Raw genomic sequence first — 13516 nt, 5'->3', positions numbered from 1 at the left:
AGAATATTGTATCCTTTCAAAAAATGCCATTGGCAACCTAAATGAGGACTGTGAGAGACTGTTTAAAAGCTGTGAATGCCTGAAACTTAGAAGCCAAGGTATTCCCTGCCTGAGCTTAATGCTGTTCCCAACAAAGGAATAAGAAGCTACCAAAGCTGCCATTTGGGGGATGGAAACTGGTTGAGGAGGATAAGTCTTATTGGAGTGTATACATAGGCAGATCACTCTGTCTTAGAGGTGCTACTCATGAAACTGACAAGAAGACCCTTTCTTTTCCTATTGTGAAGTTACAAATATCAGCTTCTCCATCCAAGCCACTGGTGAAGTATTTAGGGAAGGGCAGAGAGTGGTATAGGAGGTAAGTGAGTAGGGAAAGACAAGGGCCGGTGCTCATAGGGTGGAAAACTCTTGGAGCCTCTGTTTTTTGAACTTTGAAGCCATTGGTGGCAGGGTTCAGTCACTGACAGCACAAGTTCAAGAGTTGAATGATTTCAAAAGCCCTGGTCTCAGGAGAAGATAAATATTCATACTGGGGCAGTGGTTCACTTTAAAACAAAACAAATTTTTTAATCCTAAGAACTAACTAAAATCTAAAACGCTGTCTTGAGTCATGAGATCCATCAGTTGTTGACATCATCTTGATCTGCATCTAGAACTCCATTGTAATTTTTAGGCGTGTGTTAGGTTTTTGTGAAAAGTTGTTTAAATGTAAACTTCATATCAACACTGTCAGTTTTTTGTCTTAATAAAACTATATAGATTTATAATCCTTAAAAAAAAATTATTCCAAAGGAGAACTGAAATAGACCTTAAATATGAGTATGATTAGAGCATAGAGAAAATGTTTTATTTAAATATCACCAACTGGTTATGTGATATAGTATAGGTACAATTTCAGACATATTATCCAGCCAATTAGAAAGATAATGCTAGTGTTAAAAGTTAGAGTATTTAGAAATAGTTTTGTTTTTAGGGCAAAGAAACCATTTCCTGAGACAGCCTCGAAAAGGACCGGGGGGGTTCAAATAATTTGTTTCTTGGCTCAAAAGAAAGAAGCAGAAAAATTAATTTAAATTTCTTCATGATTTTTAATCTCTTACCTAGATGATTGTATATATACCTAGATGAATATTATTAAACTTCCTATATAAAAAAGTAAAGAGTATCCATAAAGTAATTTTCTTGGACATTGCTCAGGGAAATAATCACGCATTAACAGTTAGAAAATATTCAGTAGAAAACTTGACACAGTGAATTTACCCCTCAAATAATGCTGTTTGTCTTTTGCTGAATTACCTAGAAAGTTCCTTCTGCTCTCTATTTCAAGAATTCATCTTGAAATGTCTGAAGAGTAATAGGGTTAGAGTAGTCACAACAATAGAAAAAATACACAGAGAAAAAAATTTAGAAATTTTTGAAAGAGAAAAAAAAATCCTAGAGTATTTTAATCCTCCTCTAGTGCCCTGGCACATGCTTTTCATAGTCAGTGTATTAATCCAGAATAGAAATTGGGAAAGAGAACAGTTGGGTTGGGAAAGTGTCCTCTAGCCTCCATCTTCCCAAGCCCCCCAAGTCTGTTTTTTCATACTAATAGATAAATACGTTTGGAATAATAACTCACCCTGGACAAGGACCTTAGACATGATTCACTAGCAACATGTACAAAGATATAGAGGAAAATTATGTACTTGCTACTGTGATGTTAGGAAATATGATAAGCCTTTTAAGAACTCTTTCAGCTGTGTAATGGACCTTCCATGTTCTGCGCTTGAGGTGTACTTGAGGCATGGTGTGCTTTTCTATATAATCACAGCAGAACATGTTTTTAAAACTTGGTAATAATGGTGACATTTATTAAATATAATTTAATTTTAAAGCAGTGATATTTGGTGTCTCCAAGGAACAGTAGTTTCAAAGTATTCCATGTATAGGCTTAATTCAGTTAGTAAGTTCAGTCACTCAGTCATGTCCAATTCTTTGCGACCCCATGGACTGCAGCACACCAGGTATCCCTGTCCATCACCAATTCCTGGAGCTTACTCAAACTCATGGCCATTGAGTCAGTGATGCCATCCACCATCTCATCCTCCATCTTCCCTTTCTCCTCCTGCATTCAATCTTTCCCAGCCATGGGGCTTTTCAGATTAGTTGGTACTTTGCATCACGTGGCCACAGTATTGGAGTTTAAGCTTCAACATCAGTCCTTCCAATGAACACCCATCTAAAGGACTTATCTCCTTTAGAATGGACTGGTTGGATCTCCTTGCAGTCCAAGGGACTCTCAAGAGTCTTCTCCAACACCACAGTTCAAAAACATCAATTCTTCAGCGCTCAGCTTTCTTTATAGTCCAACTCTGACATCCATACATGACCACTGGAAAAACCATAGTTTGACTAGATGGAACTTTGTTGACAAAGTAATGTCTCTGCTTTTTAATATCCTGTGTAGGTTGATCATAATTTTTCTTCCAAGGAGCAAGCATCTTTTAATTTCATGGCTGCAGTAGCCACCTGCAGTGATTTTGGAGCCTCCAAAAATAAAGCCTGTCACTGTTTCCACTGTTTCCCCATTTATTTGCCATGAAGTGATGGGACCAGATGCCATGATCTTAGTTTTCTAAATGCTGAGCTTTAAGCCAACTCTTTGACTCTCCTCGTTCACTTTCCTCAAGAATCTCTTTAGTTCTTCTTAACTTTCTGCCATGCGGGTGGTGTCATCTGCATATCTGAGGTTATTGATACTTCTCCTTGCAGTCTTGATTCCAGCTTGTGCTTCATCCAGCCCAGTATTTCTCATAATGTACTCTACGTATAGGTTAAATAAGCAGGGTGAAATATGTAGCCTTGATGTACTCCTTTCCTGATTTGGTACCAGTCTGTTTTTCCATGTCCAGTTCTAAATATTGCTTTTGACATGCATACAGTTTTCTCAGGAGGCAGGTCAGGTAGTCTGGTATTCCCATCTCTTGAAGAATTTTCCACAGTCTGTTGTGATCCACACAGTCAAAGGCTTTGTTATAGCCAATAAAGCAGAAATAGATGTTTTTCTGGAACTCTCTTGCTTTTTTGATGATCCAGCGGATGTTGGCAATTTGATCTCTGGTTCCCCTGCCTTTTCTAAATCCAGCTTGATCATCTGGAAGTTCACGTTCACATACTGTTGAGGCCTCTCCTGGAGAATTTTGAGCATTGCTTTGCTAGTGTGTGAGATGAGTGCAATTGTGCAGTAGTTTGAGCATTCTTTGGCATTGCCTTTCTTTGGAATTAGAGTGAAAACAACCTTTTCCAGTCCCGTGGCCACTGCTGAGTTTTCCAAATTTGCTGGCATATTGAGTGTAGCACTTTCACAGCGTCATCTTTTAGGATTTGAAATAGCTCAACTGGAATTCTATCACCTCCACTAGCTTTGTTTGTAGTGATGCTTCCTAAGGGCTACCTGACTTCACATTCCAGGATGTCTGGCTTTAGGTGAGTGATCACACCATCGTGATCATCTGGGTCATGAACATCTTTTTTGTATAGTTCTGTGTATTCTTGCCACCTCTTCTTAATATATTCTGCTTCTATTAGCTCCATACCATTTCTGTCCTTTATTGTGCCCATCTTTGCATGACATGTTACCTTGGTATCTCTAATTTTCTTGAAAAGATCTCTAGTCTTTCCCATTCTATTGTTTTCCTCTATTTTTTTGCACTGATCACTGAGAACGGCTTTCTTCTCTCCTTGCTATTCTTTATAACTCTGCATTCAAATGGGTATATCTTTCCTTTTCTCTTTTGCCTTTTGCCTCTATTCTTTTCTCAGCGATTTGTAAGGCCTCCTCAAACAACCATTTTGCCTTTTTGCATTTCTTTTTCTTGGGCATGGTCTTGATTCCTGCCTCCTGTTCAATGTAACGAACCTCTGTCCATAGTTTTTCAGGCACTCTGTCTATCAGATCTAACCTCCTAAAATCTATTTGTTACGTCCACTGTACGGGATTTGATTTAGGTCACACCATAATGGTCTAGTGGTTTTCCCTGCTTTCTAAATTTAAGTCTGAATTTGGCAATAAGGAGTTCATGATCTGAGCCACAGTCAGCTCCCAGTCTTGTTTTTGCTGACTCCATAGAGCTTCTCCGTCTTTGGCTTCAAAGAATATAATCAACAGAAAATTGGATTAAAGATTTACTGAGCACCAAAGAACTGATAGGGCTTCCCTGGTGGCTCAGAGGTTAAAGCGTTTGCCTGTAATGCGGGAGACCTGGGTTCGATCCCTGGGTTGGGAAGATCCCTTAGAGAAGGAAATGGCAAACCCCTCCATTATTCTTGCCTGGAGATTCCCATGGACAGAGGAGCCTGGTGGGCTACAATCCATGGGGTTGCAAAGAGTCGGAAAGTGACTTAACTTTCTCTAACATTCAACTTTCAAAGAATTGATGCTTTTGAACTGTGGTGTTGGAGAAGACTCTTGAGAGTCCCTTGGACCACAAGGAGAGCCAATCAGTCCATCCTAAAGGAGATCAGTCCTTGGGTATTCATTGGAAGGACTGATGTTGAAGCTGAAACTCCAGTACTTTGGCCACTTGATGCAAAGAGCTGACTCATTTGAAAAGACCCTGATGCTGGGAAAAATTGACAGCAGGAGGAGAAGGGGATGACAGAGGATGAGATAGTTGGATGGCATCACCGACTCAATCGACATGAGTTTGGGTAGGCTCCGAGAGTTGGTGATGGACAGGGAGTCTTGGAGTGCTGCAGTTCATGGGGTCACAAAGAGTCAGACAAGACTGAGCAACTAAATTGAACTGAACTGAACTGAGCATGGCCCAGCCCATCAGAACAAGACCCATCTTCCCCCTCAGTCAGTGTCTCCCATCTGGAAGCTTCCATAAGCCTCTTATCCTTCTCCATCAGAGGGCAAACAGAATGAAAACCACAAACACAGAAAACTAACCCATCTGATCACATGGACCACAGCCTTGTCTAACTCAGTGAAACTATGAGTCATGCCACATAGGACTACCCAAGACAGATGGGTCATGGTGGAGAGTTCTGACAAAACATGGTCTACTGGAGAAGGGAATGGCAAACCACTTCAGTATTCTTGACTTGAGAACCCTATGAACAGTATGAAAAGGCAAAATTATAGGACACTGAAAGATGAACTCCCCAGGTCTGTAGGTACCCAATATGCTATTGGAGATCAGTGGAGAAATAACTCCAGAAAGAATGAAGAGACGGAGCCAAAGCAAAAACAATACCCAGTTGTGGATGTGACTGGTGTTGGAAGTAAAGTCCAATGCTGTAAAGAGCAATATTGCATAGGAACCTGGAATGTTAGGTCCATGAATCAAGGCAAATTGGAAGTGGTCAAACAGGAGATGGCAAGACTGAACATCGACATTTTAGGAATCAGTGAACTAAAATGGACTGATAAGGGTGAATTTAACTCAGATGACCATTATTTCTACTACAGTGGGCAAGAATCCCTTAGAAGAAATGGAGTAGCCATCATAGTCAGCAAAGGAGTCTAAAATGCCGTACTTGGATGCAATCTCAAAAATGACAGAATGATCTCTGTTTGTTTCCAAGAGAAACCATTCAATGTCACAGTAATCCAAGTCTATGCCCCAGCTAGTAATGCTGAAAAAGCTGAAGTTGAATGGTTCTATGAAAACGTATAAGACCTTCTAGAACTAACACACAAAAAAGACGTCCTTTTCATTATAGGGGACTGGAATACAAAAGTAGGAAGTCAGGAGATACCTGGAGTAACAGGCAAATTTGGCCTTGGAGTACAAAATGAATCACGGCAAAGGCTAATAGAGTTTTGCGAAGAGAATGCACTGGTCATAGTAAACACCCTCTTCAACAACACAAGAGAAGACTCTACATATGGACACGCTAACACTGAGAAAAATATGTAGCTGTGGCAGCATAGTCATTGTCACACACAAATAACTCTCTAAAGTATTATTCTAGATTTTTCCCCTATGATTTATTAATGTGATTTCACATCATTGTTCATAATGATGTTTTACATTAGGGCATTTCATTTTATGACTTTAGAGTACATAGTTCACTTGTAAAGAACTGATGGGTTTTTCTTGGCCACTAGATGACTTTTTACCATTGATACTGAGTGTTGTGTGCTCATTCGTTTCCAACTCTTTGCGACCCTATGGACTGTAGCCCACCAAATATCTTCTTCCCAAATCCCTAAATAGAATAATCATGAAGTTTTTGATGTCAGTCATCCTTATTCATTTATGCATCTGTTTATTTACTCATTCATTCATGCATGCATTCAAAGATTTATTGCGCACTTGCTGTGACCCTTCCTTAGGTAAACCATGGAAAATATAAAAGTGACGTAAAGCTTGCCAAGATGAAGACACTGTTTTATGAGGTATATGGTTTCAGATATTCATAGAACTCCACAGATTGGATGTGAAGATTGATTTTTCCAGTAATGTTAGAATTCCACCATATTGTATGGTTTTAAGTACCTCCCTTTATTTAGTGTTACCGAAAAAATGGATTGTGTTTCTATAGCTATGATTATATACTGTTTAAAAAATATATTCATACTTTATCACTAAATTTCACTTCTGGAAAATTAGCCTTCATGAATTTTCTATCATATAAAGTTTAAGAAAGCAGTTGAAGTTGTATTTCTTACCACTTGCAATTATTTTAAAGTACATAAAAATTTTAACCCAGGAAAAAGTGCCTCTTTTTAAATAACAACCACAATATAATAAAAATATGTCTGTTCTTTGCTCAGTTTCCTCTAGTACACTGTTTACATCCATTCTTATTGTCAGAAAATATGTCTTAAATGTGCTTGTGTAAAGTTTAGTGGGTTAAAAATTGCCAGAGCAATAAATATTGCTATTGTCATTTTAATGAAGAACATGACTTAAAAAAAACAAGCAACAATAAATAAAGAGGATGCATTTCAATACATGAATTCCGTTTCTTAGAGACTGGAATTGACATTTATACATAGCATAATAAACATTTTGCCTTCACAGAGCCATTTCACTTTAATATAACAGTTATCATTTATTACTATATATAAATATATTTTGAAACAATCAATCCTGAGTGTCCAGAGGGCATTTTCTGTGTGTTTTATTGGTGGATTTTCACATGTATCTTATTGTAAAATTGAATTATTTTACTAAATAGCTTTGTGTTATTTGCCTTCCTACCTGGCATAAAGCAAACATAAAGCTTTTATTGTTTGGAACAACAGAATCATAAGCCACATCCAGATGATGATGTAAGGAAAAGGGTCTTATTGGCAGCTGTCAAAAATCAACCATGTGCTATGGGTTTGCTTGCCTGCCCTTCTTCCTAGGTGTGCCTTTGACTCACAACTCCGGAGAAGGACACAAACAAAACTTATTTGCAATTTGCAAAAAAAATGGAAGGGGGGAATCAAAAGGAAGGGGCTCCAAAAGACTGTAAAATTGTGCAGCATGAGTCCTCTGATGCATGCTGTTTTCAATCTGCTGTGTGCCAGTTGGAGGCTTGGGGAGTGTATGCGCACGCGAGAAAGGATAATGCTGAGAAATGATAGAGTGGCTGTGACCTCCAAGCTCAGCCTGGAAATCCAAGACATTGATTTCACTTAGCATTCCTGCTGAGAAATCTGGCGGAGTTCAGTTGTAATAAAAGAACAAGATTCTGTTCTAATGGTAATGGCGTATGACAGACATATCACTTTGTCTGTCCTCAGCACCAGAGAGAGGAGAATTGGAGAGAGGTCACCTGACCTTCCTGGGGTGTTGTATGAGCGCTGCGCTAAGCTTTGAACTGCCGCCTAGGAACGTAATTATTTATAATATTAAATGATAAAGAAACCTTTAGAGGACTCACAGTGACCCTTTAGAAACTGCGAGCAGGAAGTGTATCCCATAAATGTGAAAACACGAAAAGAAATCTGCTCTCTTCAAATACCGCATTGGAAAACTTGGATAGCATTGCTGGTTGAGCTATATGTCTTTAAACTTACTATTTGGAACTGTCATTGCTTCACGTTTCCTTATTATTTTATGCCTTGATTTTATTATTCACAAAGACGAGATTTTTTTTTTTTCATAATGTATTTTGCCAAATATTGAAAAGTTAAGGTCTTCGGCAGGTTTTTAAAATTTCTCAGATGTTACATAACATCTTTCTTAATACATTTGTCTCTTTAGCACTAATTTAATTTTTTTCTTTCTGGATCCTATTCCAAGACTAATTTTTTATATTTAGTTCTTCAGAGATATCCTCTTAGCTCATGTGTATCCTCCTAGCTGAGTTTATAGCTAAATATTGGTTTAAAAAAACAACTTTGAAAGTACGAGCTTGTATATATGAGAAATCCAGTTTAAAGAAAATTTTAGAAATAATTCTCTTTCTCATATTCAGGAAAATTATTTAGTCATAGTATTGTTTAGCATTATTGGTCCTTGAATCTCATAGGCAGCATTGCTGCTCTAAATCTGCTTATCTTCCTCAACAAATATTTAAATTGATTTGTTTATAGTTTAGCGTTCTGCCACAGAATAGGTAAAATTTATTCAGTGACTTTCATTTTTGTCATGTATTTTGTGCCACGTATTTCTTCGTTTTAACGGTTTTCTGCATTGTTTGCTACAGTTTATTAAGAAACCTAGATAGCCTTTCTTTTGTGATAGTAATCGATCTCTTGATAATATTTGTTTGGTAAAAATAAATTATTTCTTTTAAAAATAGCAGAATCAATACCAGCCTTAAAATAGTTACCAAAGGAGGAAAAGTATTTTTAATTGGTTTCACATGCAGCTCACACAATTGTTGGTAATGAATAAGCGTGTAATTTCCACGTTAGCAAGAAGTCCTCATATGTTATAGATGTGCTACCATCTGAACTTCACATTCTAAGTGTTTTGCTATTGCAGAAGTAGCCAGCTCTTGGGAAGATTTTAAGTGCAACTTGTAAATATTATGAAATGTCTCTTGGTGCTTGATGAAAACTTATATGTTGCCTGCAGCTAACCAAGAGTAGTTAGTTTGAAAAGCTGATGACAAGAGAGAATTCCTGGGTGCTTTTCTTTTAACCTTGCTCTGACCTTAGTCATACCCCTGGTCACAGTTGTGTCCCTGTCAATGACAAGAGCTCATAGATTGTCCAATCAATTTTTTTTTGTTCTTTTCAAATACTTCTGGCAGTGATGTTCCCATTTGCTCAGCAGTAGCACCTGGGAGTCATGTGAGGGAGAAGAAATATTTTTCCAACAACCAGAAAAAACCCTAGCCAGCTGACCAGACACAATCAGATCCTTTCAGGGGCAATATCCTTATACAGGTTGCTTCAAATTCTGAAGAAGTAGTACCACATTTTTATCTTATCTTCTTTCACAGACACCAAAATGAAGATCTATTCTGATTTGGTAGGCGGGTGCTTATGTTAGTAATGTCAGGAGGGCCATGACTCCTCTTGAAGCACTTAGTTTTTGCTGTAATGGTACCAATCACATAATTTCATGCTATCAAGTAAGCATTTTATCCGTACACACTGATCTACAGGGTAGAATTTTGTAGTAGTTTCATATTATGAGTCACAAACTGTGCTACACATACACACAAGATTACTTAGCAGTATATGCTGGGAGTATGAGAAATCAGAGGATGGATATGATTCATCTTCTTTGAAAATTCTAATAGAGGATTTGGAAATGAAGTTCATTTTGCTAATTTTGAGTCAGTGTTTTATGACGCCAGTTGGGGGAAAGGTGACTGCAAAACTGCACATCCAGTCCAGCCACGTGTAAGTCAAACCACCACCACACTAATGACGAAAACACTATTTTTAATATTTGACAAAAACATCCTTTCAAGATAAAGCAAAAGACATCAAACAGATTTCATAGCTTTGAAATCTACCAGGAAGTACTGAGGCCTCCACAGTAGTATTTCCATTGTGAAAACTCTAGAAAGCAATGCTCAGTATAATCATAACTTCAGTTAATATTTTCACATTTTATCTGGACATGAAGACTTTTTAGTAGTAGTAGCTGCCAAAGATATAATTTCCAATATGTGAAAAATCATAGAATACTGCCATTTGACTTGCTCTTTTCAGGTCAAGATCTCAAATAATCATTACTCACTATGCAGGGCTAGAACTGGCTTCCAAATACAGTTATTTCTAAGTAACCCACAGTACTTAAATAGCACTAATCAAAGAGGCGCTTCCATTTATCTATATGCATGCTCAGTCATTTCAGTCATGTCTGACTTTTTGCAACCCTATGGATTGTAGCCTGCCAGGCTCCTCTGTTCATGGGATTCTCCAGGCAAGAATACTGGAGTGGGTTGCCATGCCCTCCTCCAGGGAATCGTCCCAACCCAGGGATCGAACCTGGCTCTCTTGTATTGCAGGCGGATTCTTTTCTGCTGAGCCACTGTGGAAGCCCAGTTATCTATATATGTAAGATCAAATATAAAACCACTGATCCCTCCTGAAACTGTTAGACCTGGTACTTTTGTAGATTTCATTTCTCTTAAAACTTCAGAACAGAACTGAATGTTAGCCTCAGCTAATTATAACCACATTTAAATTGGCCATTTTCTATTCTTATGCTTTAAACACTGTCTGGCATATCAATTAAATGCTAGAATCTCTCTAACACCTTGCTCCATACAGCTGCTTTGTGCTTTGTTGGATAGTTATTGAACACTTGCTCCTTCCCCCATATCTCAGTATCTATGAAATAGCAATTTTGTGAGCCTTTGAGATGTGCTATGGATGTGTCACACTCAAGAGGTGAGTTCATTTGAGAGGAATCACTCCATAGAGTTAAACTATAAATGTGGCCCATTATCATTATTATCATCACTTCCTGGGTGGGACATATTTATAGTGGGTCTAACATAGTCACCCTGTCATTTTAAATGAAATAGTTTTCTTTTGTGGCCCCTTGTTGCTAAACTGAAATATGTTAAATGAAGTGTTATCAGCAGAACCCCTGTGATCAGCCTCCTCCTTTCCTTTTCATCTGTATTCAGTTGACAGGAATCTCAAACAGCTAGGTACTTAAACAGAGGCTGTTCTGAGCGCTGTGGTATTAAATGTCCAAGTAGGTCATTTGGTGATATATTCTTATGACTCAGAAGCGAGGGAGGTGGGGGCAGTCACATGTGTAACATAAAATTATAAAACAAAGAGACAGACTAGTTATAATGCTGATATTTTTTTAAAGGCAAAATATACTGAGGGATTTAGGTAATGTCCTTTGAATTAAACTGGCCTGGCCTGTGTTCCCCAGTATACCGATTCTGTTTTGACAGGAACCTGTCTGGAACAGCAGCCGGCTCTGATGAGCCACGTCAAGGCTTTTCAGTAAGGCAAAGCACGGGAGAGGCAAGAGGATGTTGAGCATGTGTAGACATAGGAAGATCCACAGAATCACAGTTTTTAAGTGGAAGTTGCCCTCTAAAATAGATCCAAGCCCGTGCAGATTCATCATCCAAAAAGCTAAAGGTTGAAAGCATTTTAATGTTAGAAGCAGGCAGTCAAAACCTAAATATGCAGGGAAGACAAACAGAACAATGTGAAAGGATGTCCCTGTAATGAGTGGTATCTAGTAGAACGTCAGTAAACATCAGCATGTCAGACTGAGACGGTGAAAGTGCCACTTCTGTAGTTACCTTTCCTTTTAGGGAATCATTTATAATTTGGGCTTCCTAAAACATTCTTCAAATCAGTTAAAATCCTTTCTTTTCTACCCTAAACTATTGATCAGTACTTCATTTGAGCTCTTGATTATTGACCCCCTTTCACCCCTTTAGCCTGACCTGTCCTCTAAATGTTTGAATAAAGAATTGAGAAGTGAAGCTGTGGAGGACTACCATAAACCTCAGATTTGATTCATTTGCAATCCTTCTACTTACTCATTCTTTCCTATTGGTAAAATAGGAAGAATTTTAGTGGTCTGTTTAACACAGATGCCCCAAAGTAGGGATCTGTTTTCTATGTGTCAACAAATATTTAGTCTTATTTAGATTGATGGAAAATAGAGTATATACATATCTGTTTGTTAAATTTTACCAATAGATTTTTCTCTAGAGAGAATAAAACATTCTATTAACATTTTTGAATATTATAAAATAGATCATAGAAAGAAAACAATACAGTAATTAAACAGATGTAATGTAGAAGTCAACAAAATAAAGAGATATAACCTTCTAAACTGAAGGCAGACAAGTTCAAAACCCAAAGTATGCAAAATTGTCTTTATTTAACAAAGGGCATCCGATGTTTTATTTATAGAATTAGGGAAGCTTAAGTAAGAAGGAAGTTCAGAAAGTATCCAGTCCAGCATACAATAACTCAGTCTCAGGTTACTTTCCCTCTGCCTAGTCTGCTACTGTGACAGAGGGAGTCCACCACTGCAGAAGGTGGCGTTACTTTATTCAGGGTAACTCTTAATGGCAAAATATTCTTATTGAAGTAGAACTTTAATCAGCTTTCCAGGATTTCAAATTATGTTTTCACTGAATGACAATTGTATTTGTTAATAAAGTAATAGAAAACCCAATCCAAGCTGGATTAAGCAAAAAGGAAATGTATTCACATTAAAAAAAAAAAAAAGTTATTCTGACTTTAGGTATGGTTTAATTAGGAGCCCAAACACTTGAAAATGTTTTCTAGCCATTCAGTTCAGTTCAGTCACTCAGTCGTGTCCGACTCTTTGCGACCCTGTGAATCGCAGCACGCCAGGCGTCCCTGTCCATCACCAGCTCCCAGAGTCCACCCAAACTCATGTGCATCGAGTCAGTGATGCCATCCAGGCATCTCATCCTCTGTCGTCATTATCTCTGTTCTGTTCTCATTCTTCAAAGCTCTGTCCCCTTTTAGTGTTCTCTGGCAACGCACTCCAGTATTCTTGCCTGGAGAATCCCGTGGACAGAGGAGCCTGGTGGGCTGCTGTGCATAGGGCACGCAGAGTCGGACATGACTGAAGCAACTTGGCAGCAGCAGCAGCACCTATGCTTACGTCTATCACTGACTGATTCAACAAATATTAGTTTCTGCCTGTCGTGTGCCAAGTTCAGTTCAAGGCAGAACTACAGCTATTACACCTATGAACAGGACAGTTTGTCTTCTTAAGATTTTTCAGTTGACTGGCAAATGATAAGCTGTGAGCAATTAAACAGATAATTTCATATACCCATAAGTGCTATGAAGAAAATAAAACATGGTTAAAAAGTGCCAAGGGACAGCAAGGTAATCTCTTTGAGACAGAGCTTATGGGGAAGTCTTCTCTGAGACCTAAATCATGAGAAGGAGAGTACCTACAAAGGTCTGGGGGGAAAGATATTCCGAACAAGAGGAATAGCAATTGCAGGGACCCTAATATATGAGTGAGGTTGACAAATTCATGGTTTAGAAAATAGGCTGGGGTAGTTCCCAAGGGGCACTAGTGGTAAACGATCCACCTGCCAATGCAGGAGATTCAGGAGATGCAGGTTCAGTCCTTGGGTTGGGAAGATC

The 13516-nt window shown here is 38.3% G+C and overlaps 1 protein-coding gene across 15 annotated transcripts in view; it reads left to right on the top strand.

The window, feature by feature from the left end:
- The window catches only part of SOX5 (SRY-box 5), a 1171960-nt gene that overhangs the window by 1080025 nt on the left and 78419 nt on the right, over window positions 1–13516 (top strand). The gene's annotated exons all lie outside the window — the stretch shown is intronic.

The sequence above is a fragment of the Bos indicus x Bos taurus genome, chromosome 5, assembly GCF_003369695.1.
Source record: "Bos indicus x Bos taurus breed Angus x Brahman F1 hybrid chromosome 5, Bos_hybrid_MaternalHap_v2.0, whole genome shotgun sequence".
Lineage (NCBI taxonomy): Eukaryota > Metazoa > Chordata > Mammalia > Artiodactyla > Bovidae > Bos > Bos indicus x Bos taurus.
The sequence above is the reverse complement of the archived record's forward strand: the minus strand, read 5'-3'. Positions and strand labels throughout refer to the sequence as shown.